This window comes from Colobus angolensis, unplaced genomic scaffold (assembly GCF_000951035.1).
Source record: "Colobus angolensis palliatus isolate OR3802 unplaced genomic scaffold, Cang.pa_1.0 Scaffold235, whole genome shotgun sequence".
Taxonomy (NCBI): Eukaryota; Metazoa; Chordata; class Mammalia; order Primates; family Cercopithecidae; genus Colobus; species Colobus angolensis.
Genome location: NW_012115544.1, coordinates 2,530,004 through 2,554,677, shown reverse-complemented (window position 1 = coordinate 2,554,677; position 24,674 = coordinate 2,530,004).

Here is a 24,674-nt window from a genome sequence, read left to right as displayed (position 1 = left end):
GGGGAGACTTGTGGCTACGAAAGAAGGTCTGGTGTGCTTTTGTTTTTGTTTTCCTTCCTCTGCTACCTTGTGGGAATAGAGAAATTGATAGTGAAAGGACAGGGGATTTTTTTTTTATTTGCTGATCTCTTGATATGGCAATGTTTAAAGTTGATTTCACTCATGAGTGCTTTGTGGGCTTGTGGATGCTTTTCTGCTTGGACCCTCTGCCCCCATTTATCTGAGTGTCCACTTTTCCAGTTCTCTCGTCATTAAGGTCTTCTGGCTCAGGATATGTTTGTCAATGATTTCTCTTTTTCGTGTTCTGTAACTCACTCCTAGTCCTTGGCAAATGGAATCATCCAATGTTTTCAATAATAGATGTAGGAAATGGAGGGCCTTTAGCTTTCTCAGGTACTAAAAAAGAAAAAAAAAAAACTTTTATGTGTTAAATCAAGGTCTCTGAGTAATATTATTGAAGCTGCCTTTACTATGCTTGGAAGTCGAAGGTAATACAGTAGAGGTGATAAGAAAGGAAATCATATCCTGATAACAGTTCTCTTCAAAGAAAACCTTCCCTGAATTCTCTGTATCTTGACTTTTTTGAATTTTAAAGTTGGAAATTTCCTTGCCTCTTTGTTCTTTGCATCTTGGTTTTTTTAATATATTTTTAAATTGGAAAGTGGTCCAGTAACATGAAACCAATTACTTTTTCTGTTTTTTTGCTTTTTATTCTTTTACTATTATTATTTACAAATTCAGCATACAGGGAGCTATCTTACAAACACTTTGGGTTTTGATATCTATAGTGTTGGTACATAAGTGAGAAATAAATAAGGTGGTTCTAGTTCTGCAACCTGATATATATGTGTACACTTACAAGTACATATAAACAAATATATTAAGAGAGAAAAGAAACAGAAAAAGGAAAAAAAAAAAGAATGACTGTTTAATGATCCTCTGATTATACTGTTAAATACTATAACACAGGTGTTAAAATCTTCTTTTTCCATATTAAATTTTAATTAAAAAAACACAAAATTATACCAAATGGGCCCTGTCAGAATAATATAGAAGCATATATAATTCCTATATTGTTTTATTCTCTTTCCTTAAAAGTGCATTCATTAAATGCCTTTACCATATAAGTTAAGTGCACTCATCAACTATTTATCTGTGACATTTATTTTATCAATTATTGAAGAAACTATTCTTCAGTAATTTAACTTCGTTATTTTCAATATGATGATTTTTATTTTCCTCCCGTCTTCTACACAAATGTAATTGTTTAGATGAAAGTAATCCAATTTTTAAAGACTTGTTTTATTATCATATAGCCCATGTTCTTTGGGCTAGAATGCATGATTGATTATTCATGAAGATAATGTTTAGATACGTAATGCAAAGATATGAATCATGCTATGAACAAGAATGACTTGTTACTGTAGTGAGCAAAAAGAGAAGACATAGTGCTAAGTATGGGATGTTTATGTAATTTTAATACACAATTTGAGAATTGCAACATAAATCATTTTTGCTAATAAGTCCAGTTAAAACCCCTATTTGGCTGATACTATTTGGGGTTATATTTAGCATATTTTATTATACTTGAGAGCTTCAAAGATTCAATTTAATCAACTTCACATATAAATCAAACATCACCTGTATTTTCTTTACCTTTGTATATCAAAATTATCATAAATTCACAAAAATTTGGAAAAAGAAATAGCACAGAGAAGACTTGTGTGTCCTTCATCCAGTTTCCCCAATGGTGATAGGTTGCGTATAGCACAAAATCAAATCCAGTAAATTGACAATAATACCATCCACAGACCTTATTCAAATTTTACCATTTTACAAACACTAATATATGTATTTATATAATTATGTTTATATATAAAGTTTCGTTACAACAATTAAACTCCAAATATACAACTGTCCCATTACTCCCAAAATCCTTTATGTTACCCTTGATAACCACACACAACACATGCTTCCTCCCTGTCTTATACTGACCACTAAAATAACAAAACCACTGGACTAGAATAAGCTAGGCACATGTAATGTAATATCTAAAACAAGTGCTAAAAGATTTATAGAAAGATATACTCAAAACCACTATGGATAAATAAAAATAAAATTTTAGAAAGTGTTTATGTAACCCACAGATATGCAGAAAAAGAAAACCAAATAATTTTTTTAAAAATTAACAAAGAAATCAAACAGAAAACAGAAAAGAAAAAGGAAGATTTAGGCCCTATTATATAAATAATTACATTCAATATAAATGGTCTAAATTTATAACTTGACAAGTTCAGCATAGTGGATAAAAAGTGAACATACAAAATATAATCAACTATTTGTTGTCTATAAGAAGCTCACTTTAAATGTAACAATATAACAATACAAGTCAGTTTAAAGTAAATGAATGCAAAGTTATATAACATGAAGGCATTAAAAAAATTGATAATAAGTAAAGGATAATGCAAAGAAAATTGCTAGGGACAGACAGGGACTTTACACACAATTAATATGTCAGTCCAACAAAAAACACAGCAATCTTAAGTATGTACACAGCAAAAACAAAGCTTCAGAATGCTTGAAGCAAAAACTGATAAAACTTAAAATAGAATAAACAAATTCACAGTTATAGTTAAGAAAAAAAAAACATCAGTCAGAAATTGATAGTACCACTAGGCAGAAATTACCAAGGATATGAAAAAAACAGAACACTATCAACCAACAGACTGTAATTGTCATTTGTATAACACTCCACCAAACAGCAGCAAAATACACATTCTTTACAAGTGCCTGTGAAATATTCAACAAGATAGATCACATCATTTGCCATTAAAATATCTAAACAAAGTTAAAATACATGAAAATATACAAAGTATATTCTCCAGCCAAAATGGAAACAAATGAGAAATCCATAAGAGAAAAGTAAGATAAAAATCTATAAACACCTGGAAATCAATAACACATTTCTAAATAATCAAAAGGAATTCTAAAGTCTATTAAAAATTACATTGAATGGAATGAAAATGAAAATACAAAATATCAAAATACGTGAAATATGGCTGATGCAGTACTGAGAGATAAATTTACAGCACTTAACGTTTACATTAAAAAAATAAAAGTATTATCAAGTAAAAAAATCTAGGATCCCACCTCAAGAAAGTATAAAAAGAAGAGCAAAATAAAATCAAAGCAACCTGAAGTATCAAAAAGATAAGAGCATGGCAATGAAATTTAAAATTAAAGGTACAAGAGCAGTGTCTCACATCTGTAATTCCAGCACACTGAGAGGCAGAGAAAGGTAGATCCCTGAGAGGCAGAGACAGGTAGCTCAGAAGTTTGAGACAAGCCTGAGCAACACGATGAAATGCAGTCTTTACACACAAAAAAATTGTTTTTAAAACCAGGTGTGGTGGCATGCACCTGGAGTAACAGCTACTTGGGAGGCTGAGGTGGGAGGATGGCTTGAGCCTGGGAGGCGGAGGGTTGCAGTGAGCCGAGGCCATGCCACTGCACTCCAGCCTGGGCAACAAAGTTAAAAATAAATTGAAAACAGCTTAAAAATTAATGAAGTAAAAGCGGATTTGTTAAAAATATCAATAAAATTGATGAACATCTAGCAAAAATGACAGAGAACAAATATGACCAATACTAAGGAATGAAAGTGTGGATATACTACAGACCCCACATATATCAAAAGGATAATAAAGAGGCACTATGAACAAATCTGCAAATTTGATATGCTAAATGGACAAAGTCAGTGAAAAGTTTGAACTACCAAATTATATCCAAGTTGAATTAAATAATCAGAATAGTCCTATAACTATTTTTTAAATTCAAGTTTTAGTTTAATACATTCCATACATTCTACTTACTTTTACTGGAAATTTTTACCAGACATTTAAGAAAGCATTAATGTCACTCCTATACAATATCTTCCAGAAAATAGCAAGAAAAGGACATTTTTCAATTCATTTTATGAGAACAATATTTTATTGATCCCCAAACTACATAAAAACAAAAGCAACCCAAATGTCCATCAGTGACAGACTGGATTAAGAAAATGTGGCACATATACACCATGGAATACTATGCAGCCATAAAAAAGGATGAGTTTGCGTCCTTTGTAGGGACATGGATGCAGCTGGAAACCATCATTCTTAGCAAACTATCACAAGAACAGAAAACCAAACACCGCATGTTCTCACTCATAGGTGGGAACTGAACAATGAGATCATTTGGACTCCGAAAGGGGGACATCACACACTGGAGCTTATCATGGGGAGGGGGGAGGGGGGAGGGATTGCATTGGGAGTTATACATGATATAAATGATGAATTGATGGGTGCTGATGAGTTGATGGGTGCAGCACACCAACATGGCACAAGTATACATATGTAACAAACCTGCACGTTATGCACATGTACCCTAGAACTTAAAGTATAATAAAAATAAAAAAATAAATAAAAGCAACAATTTCAGATAAATATCCTGCATTAACAGAGACACAAAAATTCTAAACAAAGTATTAGCAAATAAAAAACAGCACCATGTACAAAAAATAACCTATGATCTATGTTATTCCAGGAAAGCAAAACTGATTCAGTATTCAAGAATAAATCAATGTAACTCACCTTATTAACTTGTTGAAGTAGAGAAAACTCATTATCTTATCAAATGATGAAGAAAAAAATGTATTTGACAAAATTTAACACCCAATAAATCTTTGGAAATAGGAAGTATATATATACCAGTACTTCTTGGTAATACGTGTTGTGTTGAGGAGTAGGAGAGGAGGATTATTGAGAAGCATGAGGAAGCTTTCTGGGATAGTGGGTACATTTGCCATGATGATAGTGATAATAGTGTCTAAGATGTATACATATGGCAAAACTTTTAAAATATACTCTTTACTTATGTTCAGTTTATTGTATTTCAGTTATACCTCAATAAAGTTGTTAACTTGTGGAATATCACCACACCTTTTTGACCTTGGCCTGTTTCTTAATGTATCTATCAAGATTTTGATAAAGACATATTATTACCTTTTCTTAGGAAAACATAATATAACAATAGAGGTAAAGCTTACATACAAGATTTATCAGAATTGAAAAAAACACTAAGTGATATTGTCAATCCTAATATTTTTCTCTATAGTTTATGTTATTCTAATCTCAGAGAAGAACATGGATACCTTTGATGTGTATACACCAAATCTTCTACATTTTTCTTCTATCCTCAATCTTGACAGATGATTTTCTGTTTTCCTTCCTTGAAAAACTAGAAATCATCAAAAATGAACATCTCTTCGGCCTACCTGCTATTGGCCAATCAGACAATCAGTCAAATTCCCTAAGTTTATAACCATCTACTTCTTTTATCTTATTTTGTTTCAACTGAGAAATCATATTATATTCAATTACTTTATGTGTGCTATAGATTCAACTGTTCTACCATCTCGATAATTTTATTACACCAATAATCTCACTACTATTCTTCAGCAATATTTTATTTTCTAATGCAGGACCACACTTAGCATGAAGATGTCCCCTACCCACTCCTGTTAAAAAGATACCAAAATAAATCCTCAACCTCATATCTAAATACTGTGACATTTCTCCTTTTGCCTTCAAAACCAAGAAATATTTACACTTGTGTGAAATGACTCCACACCCAATTAATCTTCCTCTAACTAGTGTCTGACTTTTACAACCTTGTCTACAGTTTATTTATTGGTATCAAACTACCATCTTTAATTTTGACAAATGCAATAAGCACATTTCTATTTTCTATTTCAGATATTTCACCTTTCAATTCTCTTTTGGAAATAAAAGTCTTGCCTTTTATATCATCAATCTTAGTGTTGCTCCCACTTCACTGTTCACTAATTTTCAGTTTCCTTTGCTGCATTCTCTTCCTGTATCTATACTCTTACTTTCAAAATACCTTGGAGTTTGTTTCTTGGCCCTTTCTCTTTTTTCTGTATACTCATTTCCTAGGACACGTAAATTATTTGTGGACATCAGTCTTCCAGTTGATTTTTCATCACTTCGTAATACAAATTTCTTGCCTAGATCTTACCGAATATAAATTCTTTGTCTAGATTAATCAAAGAACACCACTCTTTTAGAGCCATGTCACTGCAAGATATTCTACTTGAATACAACAATCACAGTAAAATCCAAAATAGATCTCCTGAGTTCGCCCTTTTTTGAACATGTTTTCTACTTCTAATTTTACGGGCTAATAAGTGGCATCATTCTGCTCAGTGTAATCACTGATTCCTTTTCTGTCATCTCTCACATCCAATTTATGTGGGAATGCAAGTCTTGTTTATTAAACTCAAAAATATATCTAAAATACAAACATTTCCATTCATTTCTGTTGTATCATCATACTCATAATTTTTACTGGACTACAGTGAAAATCTCCTTACTGTTTGCATATAGTCACTCTTAGTTTCCTCTATCTCAAACTGTATCTACAGTTAGAATGCTCTTCTGTATGCACAGTTATTCCACATAGCACTTGGAATACATTCCATTCAACTTACCATGACCTTAATGACCTAAATGAGCTAACTCTTGCCTATCTCATCTGCCTTCTCTAGCAGTCCTTTCCCCTAGGTAAGTTATAACACGGGTAGTCGTGTGCTTCTCAAAATGCCAAGCTTTTTCCTAGTATTAAACTTTGATACATAACATTTCCTCTTGAGTGAAAGCTCCATCCTCCACTTTTGCTCTGGGTATCTATTACTGAATTACAAATGCCCTAACTTTAAGGGACTTAAAACAATAACCATTTTTAAAAACCTTATGATTGTGTGGATCAGAAATTCAGGCAGTCCTTGTCTGGCTTATCATTTTCTGTCGTTTTCCACCACATGCATGGATTGGAGTTGCTCTATGGCATAAGTTGTGGCTGACCTGGTCTAGAGGCTGGTGTCTCAGGGGGAAGGACTGCCTTAGCCAGCCCATTTTTTCTTTTGGCATAATTTTTGGATTTTTCCACTAGCAAGGTACTGGAATACAGCCATTCAAGACTATGAGAGTGTTCAAAAAGATCTGTAGTGCAAGGTAGTCCATTAAAGCTAATGTCTGGAAACTTGCATTCACTTTTGCCACATTTTATTGATCAAAACAGACAATGTTCCTCAGATTCAAGACAAGGAAATATAAACTTCTTCTCTTCTTTATATGAAAATTGTCAATAAATGTATACATGCTTTTATTCTGACAGAAACACAAAAGTGGATCTCATTTGGTAAATGTTTTAAACTAAATATTATAACATTGCAGCTAAATTTATGAAGTAAAGAGCTTGGTAATTTGAGAACCCGGTGGACCATCAGTAGGGCTATAGCTTAGATAAGCAAAAGGACTGTTAGATAAGGCAGAGGAGATAGACAAGAGTTAGATCATTTAGGACATTAAAGTCAGGATAAGTAAATTAGTAACTAAATATTGCAAAAATGTGATTCCCTAAGTATCACTTTTAAATTGGGTGTCTCCAGCAAAAGGAATAATCATCAGGGTAAACAGACAATTCATAGAATGTGAGAAAGTATTTGCAAACTCTACATTTGCAAAAGATCCAGAATCTACACGGTGCTCAAAAAATCAGCAGAGAAAAAAAAAAAAAAAACAAATAATCCCATTAAAAAGTGGACAAATGACATGAATAGACAGTTCTTAAGAGAATATTTACAAAAGGCCAACAAATGTATGAAAAAAATATTAAACATTGCTAATTTTCTGAGAAATGCCAAGAAAAAACACAATAAAATACCCCCTTACCCCTTCAAGAATGGCCACTATTAAATGTCAGAAGACAACAGATGTGTGGATGTGGTGAAAAAGGGAATCCTTATACATTACTGGTAGGAATGTAAATTAGTACAACTTCTATGGAAAACAGTATGGAGCTATCTCAAAGAACTAAAATTAGATCTACTATTCTATTCAGCAGTACCACTACAGGGTATCTATCCAAAGGAAAAGAAGTCATTATATGAGAAAGACACATGTGTATGTTTATTGCAGCACAATTCATGTTAGCAAAGTTATGGAACAAAACTAAGTGCCCATCAACTGATGAGTGGATAAAAACTGTGGAATATTACTCAGCCATACAAAAATGAAATAATGTCTTCTCCAGCAACTTGGATGGAGTTGGAGGTCATTATTCTAAGTGAAGTAACTCAAAAATGGAAAACCAAATACCCACATGTTCTCACTTAGAAGTGGAAGCTAAGCTATGGGTGTGCATGGACATACAGAGTGGTGTAATGGACATTGGACACTCAGAATGGGGGAGGGTGGAAAGGGGTGATGGATTTAAAAAATTACATGTTGAGTCACAATGTATACTACTTGTGTGATGGGTACACCAAAATCTCATACTTCACCACTATAAAATTAATCCATGTAATCAAAAACCACTTGTACCCCAAAAGCTATTGAAATAAAAACTCTGTATAAAGTAAACAAATTGGGCCGGGCGCGGTGGCTCAAGCCTGTAATCCCAGCACTTTGGGAGGCCGAGACGGGAGGATCACGAGGTCAGGAGATCGAGACCATCCTGGCTAACACTGTGAAACCCCGTCTCTACTAAAAAATACAAAAAACTAGCTGGGCGAGGTGGCGGGCGCCTGTAGTCCCAGCTACACGGGAGGCTGAGGCAGGAGAATGACTTAAACCTGGGAGGCGGAGCTTGCAGTGAGCTGAGATCAGGCCACTGCACTCCAGCCTGGGCGACAGAGCAAGACTCCGCCTCAAAAAAAAAAAAAAAGTAAACAAATTGGGTGCCTCACCAATTACATTTCTTTCAGAGCATCATTTGCTTGTTTATCAACATTTGCAATGTACTGGTAAAATGTATTTTTGTGGGGTTTTTTCATCCTTTCCTGTGCTTTATCTATTTGAAAGCAAGTGCCTCTCCAGTGCCTGACATAGTACTGATAATATAGCATGTATTCAGTAGATGTTTATTGAATAAATTCTTGTTTGAAATAAATAAAAGTTGTCATTTTATTAAAATATTCTACATAAATGCAGAGCAGGGCATCTAAGAACAACTACTGTGAAAAATTTTAAAGAATTCAGTTGGTCACAAATGCAGTGAAGTCACTGTGGCTATTAAGGGATTAGGTGACAAAAATACTGAACAGGATGCATTAAAAGTGACAAGGTTAAGTAGAGGAGTGATGTTCCAAAGATGCCAGTCAGATCACACTGGCAACGTGAGTCCAGCTCTAGTCATAATTTTAGGGGCTAGAGAATGACACGAGAATATGAAAGTGTGACATACGAAACACTTCAAGGAACTTGGAATGTTTAGCTTGTAAAAGCCTGAGGGGCAAATATAATTGTTATCTTCAAATGTTGAGCAGCTGTCATATGTAAGATTTTTCCCTCTATTTTTCTCAGGAACTTTGATTAATGTCAAAAATAAATTTTACAGTTAAAATAATACTTAAGCAATCGGAATGATTACTCTATAGGAAAAAAAGAATTTAAAATGCTTCTGCTGGTTTTTCTTTAGTTGTTATAGTTGCTTCTGCTTTTTACACCGGGGATTAGATTTGACGCTTTCTTGGCATCTTTGGAGTAGTGATTACATTTTCTTTCAGTCATAAAATGCAGGTCAACTAAATAATCTTTCTATTGTCATATTAATTATGTAATACTAAATGATATTTATTAATATTAATAAAGCAACTATACTGTTTAAAATCGGCAGTGAGGAAAATAATAATGGACTGTATAACAGTCACTTCTTATCAGAGAATGCACTCAAGTGAATGAAAGGAAAGCTCTACAAATTAATTAAAAATAAGAATAATAAATCACAAGTTCTAAATAGCCTAGTTCCCATATTTGTTGTATTTATATGCCAACTAAAAACTCATCTTTACATACTCTTTTTTCAAATTTGTTATGATACATATTGTCATTGAAGAGTTCTGACAGATTTTGAGACTGTTGCAAAGTTTTGCCTGGGTAATTTATTAATTACTATTTTAAGCATCAGATACTTAGAATAGTGTTTACGCATTTTTAATAGTTCCTAAGCTGATTTATTTCAGTTATATTTCTGGTTTGTCATTCATTAGGTATTTTTCAATTTATGCCAACAAATTATCAGGAAGAAAATTAATATCAATAACCAAATTGAATGTTTCAGGTAGTTAATCCTAATAAACTCATTTATTAGTTATTCGTTGTATGTATTGTATATATTTTTGTAAAAGCAAAATTTAGCACAAAATAATAAAACTCTCCCAATTTCTTCTACAGAATAATTCAACTTTCTCCAGAACCTATACCTAAACTTAGCTAGGAGAATCTCTTTTCAACTTTGAAATTACCTCTCGTGAGGATCTTAGTGTCTGTAAGTGTCAGGGGATAGGGCAAAGAAAGTGAAGAGTTTGTTCTTATAGTCACTGCTATATTTCTGAAGTGTGACAATCCTTAGGAATTAATTGAACTTTCAAGAATGAAGCCTGCTTCAATGTTAACCTCTAATAGTGTTAGATTTAGTTCAAATTATAAACCCAACACTTTAAATGTTTCTAAGAAACTTTTTAAGTATGCTCTTTTGAAAGAATCTTAGTACTTTGCAGTTAAATTATAGCAAATCTGGCTAACACTATACTGTGAAATGTCTTGTCACCGTACCTACATGTAACAGTACTTAAGACATCCAGCTTCTCGTGTCTCTGCTTCTCTCACCACAAAGCAGACATTTACACAGATGCAGTTTTTTTCTAAACTATTTTGTTGTTCTTCTTAGAAATTATTACTAAAATAACGACACAATTTGTTCATAGTGCTATAATTCATATTTCGTAGAGAAAATAGGAAGTGTAGTTACACGAAATGTGCAATGGTTTGACTGTTCCTTCCAGAACTCATGTTGAAACTTAACCTCCAGTGTGGCAATATTGAGAAGGGGATCTGTAAAAGGTGATTAGGTCGTAAGGGCTCTTCCCTCATGAATAGATTAATCCATTCATGGATTCATGGATTATGGGGTTAGTAGATTATCATGGGAGGGAAACTTATGGCTTTGCAAGAAGATAAAAACAGACCTGAGCTAGATGTTAGCACACACAGCCTCCTCACTATGTGATCTTCTGCCTCACATTGGGATGCCACAGAAAGCCCTTCAAGAGAAGGCCTTCACCAGAGACACTCCCTTCACCTTGGACTTCCCAGTCTACCTAACTCTAAAAAAATTAATCTACTTTCTTTATAAATTACCAAATTTTAGGTATTCTGTAATGAGTGACAGAAAATGAACTAAGACAGCTTGCGTAATAAAATGTGAAGAAGTGTATGAAATATAAAGAATGGACTGAGAGGCAAAATGATTTAATTGTCCATGTTTTACTAACTAAAGGGAACCTATACTATAATTAAGACAACGTTCTCTCTTCTGTTCCTATTTTATTTTATTTGAGTTCGTAAATTTCCCATATCATCTCACTCCATGTTCTGTGAGCTCTATTTAGTTTTTACTTCTTGATCTTATTACTAGTTTTAATATTTGCTTGTGTCCTTACTCAAAATCTGCCTTAATATTAAGAGTCAAACACCAATTGATTTCTTGAATAACTTTTGCTCCTTCTCAATGATCATGTTATTTATATATCAGAAAAATAATTTAAAAATACATAGTGAGTGGCTTTAACGCTAAATAATTCCAGCCTTTCCAATTTGAGCACTTTATTCATGAGTTTTCTGAAGTGCCTGAATCTTTCTGACTCCTTCCTTCACATTGGGTGGAGTATGGTGATGGACATGCCTAGTATTACGTCCAAGTTTCTTTCTCCAACCAGTTCCATTATTGGAAAGCAAAAGTAGATGGCATAAAATTTTAACCTTAAATGAGTATACATCTCAAAATATGCTTTTTTTTTAAAAAAAAAAAAAAGGAAAATGTATTGATAGTACCTAATATATCTTCATGTTGGCAAGTCTCCATTGTCTCATAGAGGCATTTAAATACTTTGTTCTTTTATATCAGTATCAAAAGCACATTTTATATGTTTAGTGTATCTCTTTGCCTCTTTTAATCTATAAAATCTCCTCATTTTAAAGTCTTTCTTTTAAGCTGAGTGCAGTGGCTCATGCCTGTAATCCCACCACTTTGGGAGGCTGAGGCGGGTGGATCACCTGAGGTCAAGAGTTTGAGACCAGCCTGGCCAACATGGCAAAACCCCATCTCTACTAAAAATACAAAGATTAGCCGGGCATGGTGGCAGGCACCTGTAATCCCAGCTACTTGAGATGCTGAGGCAGGAGAATTGCTTGAACCAGGGAGGCAGAGGTTGCAGTGGGCCAAGAGTTTGCCAGCCTGGGTGACAAGAGTGAGATTCTGTCTCAAAAAAAAAAAAAAAAGTATTCCTTTTAAACAAGAAATAATTATTATGTCATTTATCTTATATAGTTTTTGATATAATTGCATCCCTATGATATCATTTAACATATTCCTCTATTCCCTTTATTTCATATTAATGCTTTAAATTGAAGGGCTTGATCAGATTCAACTTTGACTTTTTAGAAATACCTTGTGATGCACAGTGATGTCTGGTCATCTCTCCTTTTTGCAGTCTTCAGATATAAAGTTCTGTATCAGCTATTCACTTAATGTTTCAGCAGTTGTTGTATGTCATTGACAATAGCCCATTATTTTATTAAGGAACAAAAAACGGTGATGGTCCAACATTATTAGTTTTGCTGTGTATATGAGCTGTTGTTACTCCATACAAAAGCTTTCTTTGTTAACTATTTGATTACCATTAAATACATTCGCAGCCGACTGCAGTGGCTCATGCCTGTAATCACAGCAATTTGGGAGGCCGAGGCGGGCGGATCATGAGGTCAGGAGATGGAGACTGTCCTGGCTAACACAGTGAAACCCTGTCTCTACTAAAAACACAAAAAATTAGCTGGGCGTGGTGGCGGGCTCCTGTAGTCTCAGCTACTTGGGACTCTGAGGGAGGAGAATCACTTGAACAGAGGAGGCAGAGGTTGCAGTGAGCCGAGATCATGCCACTGTACTCCAGCCTAGGCAACAGAGCAAGACTCTGCCAAAACAAAACAAAACAAAACAAAATTCGCCCACTAAAGAAATGATGAATTCTTCAGCGTCTACTCTTATGAATCAGTTTCCAGAATAATACATTTTTTTTCCAAGCAAGCTTCAGTAGTGATCAATGAGATTTTTAAGATTATTATGAACTCATGGGTTTTTAACATTTTTACAATGTTCATTGCAGTTATATTATTTGATGTTTAAATCACGCTGTTTTAAACCAGTAAAGCCCCTTTACTTTCCTACTATGACCTTCCAATAGGATTTTTATAGCCTTTGATAGTTTCTTCATTTTGCGATTTGATATAAAAAATATTTCCAGGCTTATATTGTACAGTTCTTATCACAGGGGGAACCTTTCATTTCTCCAAGAAGATTTGGTTTATTTGACTATGAAGTGGTATTTAGAGACCACAATCTGAATTCTCTTTATCTGGATTTACCATTACTTTTAGATGTTTCCTGTGTACCAGTTAGAAAATGTGCATTTTATTGCATAAGAGAAAATAATCACACAAAGAGTTTGTACACTAATTGAAATTAACAGTAAAGGATTTGTCCTTTGTTTTTATCACTCTTGGTTCTTGTTCTGAAAAATCTTCTTTCCTAAGAACACTAATATAATTGCTTATTTTCTACCTATTTATCTACATATAAATCTTCAAAATAATAGTACTAATCTTATTAGTATTAACACGGTCAGTAAATGCTGTTTAATATTTTATTTCAGCTCTTTTTTAACCTTGATATATCCCAGGAAAGATGTCCGGTCAAGTCATACATAACAACATGTAAAATCCCCAACATATCTGCCAGACCAGTCGATGTCACACAACCTGAGTGGCTGTCTGCACTTTTTTTCCCTTTCTTTCTTTTAACTTTTATTTTAGGTTTCAGGGGCACATGTGAAGGTTTGCTATATAGGTAAACTTTTGTCATGAACATTCGTTGTACAGATTATTTCGTTACCGGGATATTAGGCCTAGTGTCCAACAATGATTTTTTTCTGCCCCTTACCCTCCTCTTACCTTCCACTCACGAGTAGAGCCCAGTATTTGTTGTTCTCTTCTTTGTGCTCATGAGTTCTCATCATTTATCTCCCACTAATAAGTGAGAATATGCAATATTTGGTTTTATGTTCCTGTGTTCATTTGCTAAGGATAATAGCCTCCAGTTCCATACACGTTTCTGCAGAAGACATGATTTCATTCTTTTTTATGGCTGCATAGGATTCCATGGTGTATATGGACCACATTTTCCTTATCCAATCTGTCACTGATGGGCACTTAGGTTGACTCTATATCTTTGCTGTTGAAAATAGTGCTGCAGTTGACATTTGTGACAACACATTCTTTCAAGATTCTCTTGTGCCTTAAGGAAATCATCTGTTTATCATTAGCTTCAATTTCACTGTTGGTGCTACTTCCAAATAGTTTATATTTTCCCTAGGTTACTGCCAATGCCTTGCAATTCTTACGTAGGTCATAAATGTGCAGTGTTTTTAAAGTTATAATTTACATAAATATTTAAAAAAATTGTTTTAAAAATGTACAGTCAAATTATTGTGTTTTAAGGTAATTCAAAACTATTCTTGCATAGTTAAGCCATCAAATTGATATTAATTTAGTTTAATTTTATTTATTTTTTACTATATTTTTGGATTCTTGTATTGATTTAAGCTGAATTTTATTTTATAATTGTGCAAAATAATTAGAAGGCTCTAAACTGTAATCCATAAAAGAAACTACATTCAGAGAAGTGCATTGTTTATTAATTTCCCTTTTTATGATGTTTCTACAGTGTAAATAATACTTTTCACTAGTTTTTTGTTTTTACTTATATTTATAAAATAAGAATATTTCTTATATATATGTACAGATGCATATATAGTTACATCATTTTATATATACATATTACCCCCTTTCAGAAACAAAAGGTAGCATAGTAATAACATTAGTCGGCACCTTAAAAGCATTTTTAAAAGATTCACTTATAATCATCTAGAAAAATATTTATCTTTCTTTTTAGAGATACATAGTACTTCATTCCACAGATACACCATAGTTTATTAAACCAGTCCCCTTTAGATGAACATTTTTTTTATTATTTACTCTTTTATGGACAAATTGGACAAAAATATATAACCTTTTGCATATACCACTTTACAATTTTGCTGGATAGCCTTAAAAGAAGGGTTGCTGTTTTTTTTTTTTTTTTTCAGATATTCCCAAATTACTTTTCTTAGATGTTGTATATAGAAGTATTTCCCCCAGCAGTATATAAGTGTGCATTTCCCAACAATATCACCAACAGATTATATTGCTAATCTGTTAATATGTCATTTAAAGGGGATTTTTTTTTTTTTTGCATCTAGAGTTGAAAATGAATTCTTCTATTAGACTAAATATAGTCAAGTCATTGTCTATTGAATAATTTTAAATAATATTTTTGCCTTTAGAGGCTCAGTGGGTATAGGACTTTTAACAGTCATACTGACTTGAAAAAGACCAATCATTTGGGCATCTTCCCGTAAAATCTCTCTGGGAGGAGTGATATCTCAAGAAGATATACAGCACAGGAACTTGACTTCAGAAGGCCTAAAAATTAAGAAAACTTTTAGGAATACAGCCCATGCTGTAACCTTGATCCAGCATGAAATCCACATCAGTACTACTCTCTAATTTCCTGGAGTGGAAATCTTTGGATGAACTCCTAGTTACCTCTATTTAAAGCGATAATTAGAGAATACCCCTCTCCCATAAGTGAGTATGAACAAGAGCCTGCAGAGTTGGATTATTAGTACTTTTTAGATATTATCTTTGGGCCTTACTGGTGCCCTCATCACTATAAGGTATGCATGTTATGCTTTACTCATCTGTGTCATGGCCTATTCCCCTGGGAATCCTCTCAGAACAACGGAGTCACTGGAGGGTTAAAGAGTGTGGATGACAGCAGTTAACCACCACAATGCACCTGTCAGATGTCCAGCTGGCTCACATATCACTGAACATAAGGCTGATTGGCTCTCTGCCCAGATATTCTAGTGTATCTTGAATGGTGCCATATTGACAATTATGGATATGCAAAATTGTTCACACATTTAAGGTTAAGAGCAACTTATTTTGAGCTCATATCTTTATGCAATTTGTTTGATGGCATATGGGGTCATTTTGGAGTCTAGTCCCTAGAGGCAAGAATTACTGTGGCAACTAACTTGCTCTAAATTGCTGTTGCTGTCCAGTTAGTTTAAAAATTAATTATCCTTCTAGATTTCAATGATGATTTTGAATAATTATTCAGGGAAAATTGGGAAATAATGTAAATTAGCATCTAAGTTTTAAAGAATAAATTTATTGATTAGAACTTGGGGGACAATGATGGATGATTTCTGCTGAAAACAATAATGTCTATTTGACAATTATGTGTTGTAAAACAATATAATGACATGAAACTAAATAAATAATTTATTCTCCTGTAAACCTTGTAATGGGATTCCCAAATAAATAATTATCTATTTTCTGATTTCACATTGAAGATAAACTACCATAATGTGCTATGGTGATCTGTTATTTTTTTACAGTCATTCTAGACAGAGTATTTATTTTGTGTATTCGTGATAAGGACTCATGTCTTTGAACAGTGTTTTGTAGTTCTCATTGTGGAGATTTTTCACCTCTTTCATTAGCTGTATTCCAAGGTATTTTATGCTTTTTATAGCTATTGTGAATGGGACTGCATTTTTTATTTGGCTGTCAGCTTGGATGTTGTTGGTGTATAGGAATGCTACTGATTTTTTTACATTGATTTTGTATCCTGAAATTTTGCTGAAGTAGTACATCAAATCAAGAAGCTACTGGGCAGAGACTATGGAGTTTTTTTAGTTATAGAATCATGTTGTCTGAAAACAGGGATACTTTGACTTATTTTCTTCCTATTTTGATGTTTTTTATTTCTTTCTCATGCCTGAGTGCTCTAGCTAGCAGTAGTGACAGAAGCCATCCTTGTATTGTCCCAGTTTTCAAGGGGAATGCGTCCAGATTTTGCCCCATTCAGTATGATGTTGGCTGTAGGTTTGTTATAGATTATTATTATTATCATTCTTATTATTTCAAAATATGTTCTTTCATTGTCTTGTTTGCCAAGAGTTCTTAACATGCAAGCATATTGAATTTCATTGAAAGCCTTTTCTGCATCTATTGAGATAATCGTGTGGATTTTGTTTTTAGTTATGTTTATGTGATGAACCATGTTTATTGATTTTCATGTGTTGAACCAACCTTGCATTTCAGGGATAGAAGCCTACTTCATAGTGGTGGATTAGCTTTTTAATGTGCTGCTGGTTTCAATTTGCTAGATTTTGTTGAAGATTACTGCATCGATGTTCATGATAGATATTGGTCTAAAGTTTTCTTTGTTGTTTTTGTGATTCTGCCAGGTCTTGACATCAGGATAATGCTGGTCTTATAGAATGAGTTGGGGAGGAGTTTGTTTTCCATTTTTTGGAAGAGTTTCAGTAGGAATGATACTGCCCCTCCTTTACACATATCTGGAAGAATTCAGCCTTGACTCCTTCTGGTCCTAGGTTTTTTTTTTGGTTGGCAGGCTTATTACTGATTTAATTTTGGAAGTCATTATTGAATACAGGAATTCAATTTTTTTCTGGCTCTATGTTCCAGGAATTTATCCATTTCTTCTAGGTTTTCTAGCTTCTGTGTATAGAAGTGTTTAAAGCAGTCTCTGAGCTTTTGTTTTTGTTTCTTGTGTTTCTGCAGAGTGGGCGATAATGTCCTCTTTGTCATTTTTCATTGTATTTATTTGGATTTTCTCTCTTTATTTATTACTCAGAAATGACACAAACAAATGGAAAAAAACATTCCATGCACATGGATAGGCAGAATCAATATCATTAAATGGCCATACATTTCAAAGAAATTTATAGATGTAATGCTATTCCTAAAAACTACCAATGACATTCTTTACAGAATTAGAAAAACTATTTTAAAATTAATATGGACTAGGAGCAGTGGTTCATGCCTGTAATCTCAACACTTTGGAAGGCTAAGGTGGGAGGATCACTTGAGCTCAGGAGTTCGAGACCAGCCTGGGTAAGAGTGAGAGCTTGTCTCTCTGAAAAATCAAAAAAATTTATCCAGGCATGATGATAGATAACCTGAAAGATAACCTAGGAAACTAGAGTAGATTTATTGAGTTATAAATCCCTCTTTGAAAGAAAGTCCAGATTTTTCTTAGATTTTACTTAAATGAGTAAAGATGATATTTATTCTTTAATCATTCTTCAGCCATTATCCAGATAAAATTTTTGTTGAATCAATTGTTGAAATTATTAACTTTTCTAGGTCAGTTGTTAACTTGGATAATATTATGTTGATAAAAATTTGATGATTGAAATAAATTTTCATGACATTTTCAAATGCCTTTATATTATCGTCTTGAATACCTTGTCATTATTCAAAGAGCTTTTGTCATTTTTCTATGATCAATAATGAACTCATAATATCTAAAATCACTCATTTTATTTTGCTTTATGTCACTTCTTATAATAATATCTTAGTCTAAAAGATTACTTCGGTTGATTCAGAGTTCTTACAAATTTTATTAATGTTCTATTATTATTTTTAGTTATACGTGCATTTTCCCAAATTTGCTTTATCTCCACTTTAATATGGGGTATTCATATTCCTTGTTCATTTGCTACTAATTGTGAAGATGCTACCTGCTGCTGACTTCAAATGAATCCTTGATTATTCACTACATCTTGTGGAACATTTAGCTCTACAAAACACTTTTTAAAAAGCAAACTCCAAAATAAAGACACTTTCAAATAACTTACAAAATGAAGGCCATTATTGTGGCTATAGGTTAATTTGTCTCTAATGCTTCTATTTCTATTCTTCCCAGTCTTGTAGAACCACATTTAACTAAACTTTACCTTGAACCTGGAGCATCCAATTTAGGTGTGCTTTTCCCCTTGTTGCTATTTGAATGTTAATTTATTTCTCACTACAAAAAATTCATATTCTTCTTCTTTTCTCTAATTCTTATTTTTTTCAAATATTCTTTAAAAACACATTTCTTTAAAATCTCATTTTTCTAAAACCAAACTTTCTAGTTAATGGTCCTCCAATCTGATTTTATTTCATATTACTTCTTATTAACATGTAGATACTTTTAAGCCAGCCTTGCTAATTTTGCATTGCTTATAAAAGTTTTTAAATTTTTAAATGAATATATTGTGTATCTTGAACCAAATTGCATATTTCTGTATTTTTCATTCCATATCTTTAACTATTATAAATGGATTAAACTTACTGATTAACTGTAATTATTCATAAAGTATAGTTGATAGAGTTGAAGTTCTTAATTTTGTATGTACCACAGGTAAAATATTGAAAAAAATATGTAAAACAATACATGTGAGAGTAATTATATATTATCTTTTCTCTCTTGGACTAGTGAAATATATATGAGACATTGATGAAAGAAACACTCAGTATGATAAAGTGAGGGCAGATCCCCAAATTCCTCACCCCAACTTGAATCCACATCCTTATCATTGTGTCAGTTCTGAGATATTGCATTTCTCCATTTTTTGACTTTTGGACTTTGGCCCATGGCATGAGGCAGTAATGACAGTGTGATGGTGACGGACCAAAAGAGGTCTCATATGATTCTACTCTCTCTGTGTCTTTCTCTTGCCATGAAAACAACACGCCCGGGCTATTCCATTGGTCCACTGTAGATCTACTTTATGATAAATAAACTTGAATGAACTTGGTTTGGTCCTGGTTTACCACGTACCATGTCACCTTGAAGTTGCTAGACTAATAGAACATTGGCATGGACTCCTAAAGTACACCTAAGACATCGGCTTGGTGATTAAACCCTGAACAATTTCAAGACTCTTTGAGCCTATGGCTATCATATGGTACTGTGTTATGTTCTTCATTTCAGCAGACCAGCAGGTCAAGCAAGGTCTTATTAGCCCTGATTTATCATGAATAAATAGTTGCTACAATCATTTGAAGGCAGTAAAGTATATCTGGAAGTTGATAGAGTCACTCTGAAACCATGTGTTGTTTCTGTATCCATAATTGTGATTGGACAATTGCTCCAATCAGACCTAGCAATAGCGTGGTAGCTGGAGATTCCAACTTCTTTAGGAACATAGATTTAAGTTACTTCACCTTGCAAGCAACACAAATCAGCAAATATTCTGGTCAGGCATGAAGAGTATCAAGATGATTGGCAGAAGAGGAATATGATGAATATTAATTATTGTCTCAGGATTATACACTGCAGTATAGGTTTAGCTTGGCACGCTAATACTTGTTTTAAGTTCTTTCTTCATACATTGTCACTGCATACCACCTTTAAGAAGCAGTTAGAGGTTGGAATGGATTTAGTATGGTGCATGAATAGATCTGATCTGGGGCCACATCAACAGAGAATACATTGTGTTCACCTTCATCCACTTTCTCTTCCCATATCTGAGCAAGTAGCCCAGAACTCCAAATGCAGAACCTGCATCTCTGTCTAAGGGCTTTTGCTCTCAGACAAGCTCTGCCCATGGGTGCAGCAGGCCAAAAGTGTCAACTGTCTCAGGTTCCCTTAAGAGCGATCCTCAGCCAATGATGGATAGTTCAAAAATACCTCAGATCTTTTGCCCTCTGTGGCAGTTCAGTGAGGCATTTATACTACACTGGCTTTCGGAGTTAACCAGCATGATCAATGTCAGGTTTCCCACAGTGACAATGTACTTGAATATGTACCTTTAATTAGCTGCCTTACATCTCCTTTTACTCTCTCATTCCCTATTGTCTCCAGGGATTACCTACCCAATAAATTATTGTGTTCAAATCTCATCTCAAACCAAGGTACAAACCTAAAACACATATTTACCATTGTCTCCCATGGAAACACATAACATGATATTTTTGCCTTATTATCTGGTATTAGTATTTTGCATGTTATTTTAACATGTGTATGTAATTTCATAATTATATCCTCTCAAGAACTATAAGATATGCCCTAGTATTTACAGGACCAGTAAAGAAACCAGTTCCAAATTACAAACTTGACTACATGATGCAATGCAATAATGGAAGAAACACTTATAGAAATAAGTTTCTCTGATTCTTGATTTGGACTCTCTCAATTATGTTTTTTGGCCAATTCCTATGTTAATAAAAAAGCTTGATGCTTACTTGCACATTCACTTTGAACTCCTAAGAGACAGTATGTGCTATATGTATTATATATGGTTCTAATCATGCAAAAGCTGTTCTGAAGAGAGAAGGAATTGTAATTTTATTTTTGAAAATGAAATTATCCCTGTATTTAAAGAAGCATAGGTTGGGATTTACACATAACCTTAGTCATGATGGAATAAAATGAATAAGAATTTAAAAATCTTCAAATAAGTATCTTGAACAAAGTCTTCAATAGAAAGAGAATAATAAAGATAAATAATAATCATGCCTTATGCTTACAAAGAACATTGTAAACTAGGAGGTATTTTCACCCAGTGTCTTGAGCCTCACAATGACTCTTGAACAGTATAATGGTCATCTTCTACAGTGAAGCATTCAGACTCCAAGTTGTCAAGTGGGTTATTCATTACTAAATGTATTTAGAAAGTGCTAAGGTCAAAACTACCAATTAAATTATAATTAAACTAGAATATTCCTTTATAAAACAACACTACATATAAATAAAGCATGAATTAGAGGAAACCTAATGTTTTGTATTTAACATCTATCTCTGTAACTATTCTTATTCTTTGCTTGGAAATTCTACTGAAGAAATGAGATCAAATAGCTTTGCATAGGAAAAAAAAAAAAAACCTGTTTGGCACATTGGAAAGTATTTATATTGGAAACACTACATGGGATTAAATATAGGAAAATGGGTATTAATCTGTATTCTCATTTTTAGTTCCCAGAGAGTGAAATATGAGTTTCATGTCAATTAGCATGAATGAAACTTCTCTGGAAAAGAGAAATTACTAACTTTCAACTCAGGACTCTCAATTCTACTATTTATAAGTAAGCAATTAATTATGTATACTAACAATCTATATGATGCACTATAATTAATTTCTGATTTAATTAACTAACATCATCACTTCTTGAAAAGCCAATTCAATCCATGCAAAAAGTGAAAATGTTTTATCAATAGGCAATTTCCTTTTTAAAATCATAAGTGATAATTAGATAACTTACTTTCAAAGATAAAGTATTAGGTTAAAACCAGAACAAAAATTGGTATATATAGTATGAGATCATGGATTTTCATAAAGATAATTATCTATTATGCATTTTTTATCTCTGAAATAGTGTATCACGAAAGTGATAAAGTAAATTACGATAAAAATGTTTAACCATTTTGAACCAGTGTTTTAGGAAATGAATTATATTTGTTTCAATCATAAAAATAAAACAATCTTAAAAGCTGTAAACATAGGTATGTTTAATTCACTGTTTATTGATATTTGAAAAAATGGCCATTTCAGTTCACTAATTTAATTACAAGGTAAAAATATTAACTTTAGAAAATAGATTACTTACCTATTTGTCAGGGTGCATTTAATTCCTAGTTCAATTTCAGCTTATAAATTCAGAATAAAATATTGTATCATCCCATTTTCCAATTTACAGAAGGACAGTTGTATAAATAATCCCTTTAGTTTGACAAGGTGTTCAATTTGCAGTAATTTTTAATTCAAGAGGACTTTACAAACATGCATTTAAAATTCAAATGCCATTTTGCAACAATTTCAGTATTTTTGTTGTAAAATACATTTTTAATAAATGCATAATTCTTTCACACTTGTATTACTAGAGTATTTGTACAGGTCAATAGGCGACACTGTACCTATGCATTGTTTCTAAGTACTTTTCTATAACCCTATTGTATTTGTATGTTTATACCACATATAAATAATTTTTAGGCTTGAAACTGAAATCATTAGCACTTATCCTGAAAGCAGCTGTTTCTAATAACGAGTACAAAATTGAAAAAGTTAGAGAGTAGTAGTCAGATATAGTGTTTGAATTAAACGTCAGATATTTGTTGAATAGTTTCCACAAGCTCCGTTTTGTTTGGATAAAGCATGGACTTTGAAGTCGGAAATAAGTTTGAATTTTAATCTTGCTGCTCTCTCAGTAACCAATTTGGGGGCAGATTCTTAGAAGTCTTTTAGCCTCAGTTTTTTTTTTTTTTTTTTTTTCTTTTTGAAATGTAAAACATTGGGACATCTACTTCATAGGATTTTTAAAAAATAAATTGTGTAAAATACCAGTAACAGTGTTGAGCTTAAGAAAATGTTTATTCTGCACTTTGGGGAGGCCAAGGTGGGTGTATCACGAGTCAGGAGATCGAGACCATCCTGGCTAACGCGGTGAAACCCCATCTCTACTAAAAATTAAAAAGAGAAAAAGAAAAAACAGAAAAAAAAAACTTAGCAAGGCATGGTGGCCGGCGCCAGCTACTGGGGAGACTGAAGCAGGAGAATGGCATGAACCCGGGAGGTGGAGCTTGCAGTGAGCCAAGATTGTTCCACTGTACTGCAGCCTGGGTGACAGAGTGAGAGTCTGTGTCAAAAATTAATTAATTAATTAATTAATTAATAATAAATAAATAAATACAATAAAATGCTTATTCTGGCTTTAATTTGATAGAATTTAGAAGGATATTAATATTAATAACTTACTTGTCTTTTACACAAATTGTTGGAAACTTTGTATTGTAATTAAAATCCACAAGATAATTCATTGATTAGTACCAAGAAATTCATTCAGGACTTGGCTTGTCCTGAATGCCTTAGTGTTCATTTGATTGGCACCATGACTAACCCAAAATCAAGAGTAACAGGCCAATAGGGAGAAACAAGACGGCAGCATGTGCCTGCATAGAATGGAAGCTGCAAACCAGGATGTAAACTGGTAAGAAGAATAAACTAGACTAATGAGAAGCCGATAAGGACTAGAGATATAGGGAGGGGTTCATATTCTCTTTTAGACTTTTTCTTCGGGAAATCCAAAAGGTGTCCACAGGGAAGATCAAAAAGGATTATGAGAAGTCTCGTCTGTGGAGCTGGCAATGGGAGAGGAAGAGTGGTCACTGTAAAAAATTCACCCAGACTAATTTTCTCTATATCTCCGATGTTACAAAAGGCTTAAGCTACATGGGGAAGGGAATCAAAACTCTCGGCGGAGGGCACTGGTGATGGGAAAGTTCAGTACAAGTGACAAATGAAACAGGAAGTGGGATGCAGGGAGGGGCAAGGGGAGTTCTTCCACTGAGGAAGATCCAGGAATATGTGTTAGGTCCAGCATTATACCTAGAAAAGGGAGAGGGACATGTGTCAAGACCATGCAACTGAGACATCCATGTATGAAGCTGGCCTAAGACTGAAGCTTTGCTGTAATGTCAGAGAACTCAACCCCATTCTGGCAAGCCTTGACTGAAAATTCAGAATAGATTACAGCTGGAGCTGGGAGAACTGCAAGAGATAGCCCATGTCTGGGGCACAGGACAAAGGAAATACCAAACAC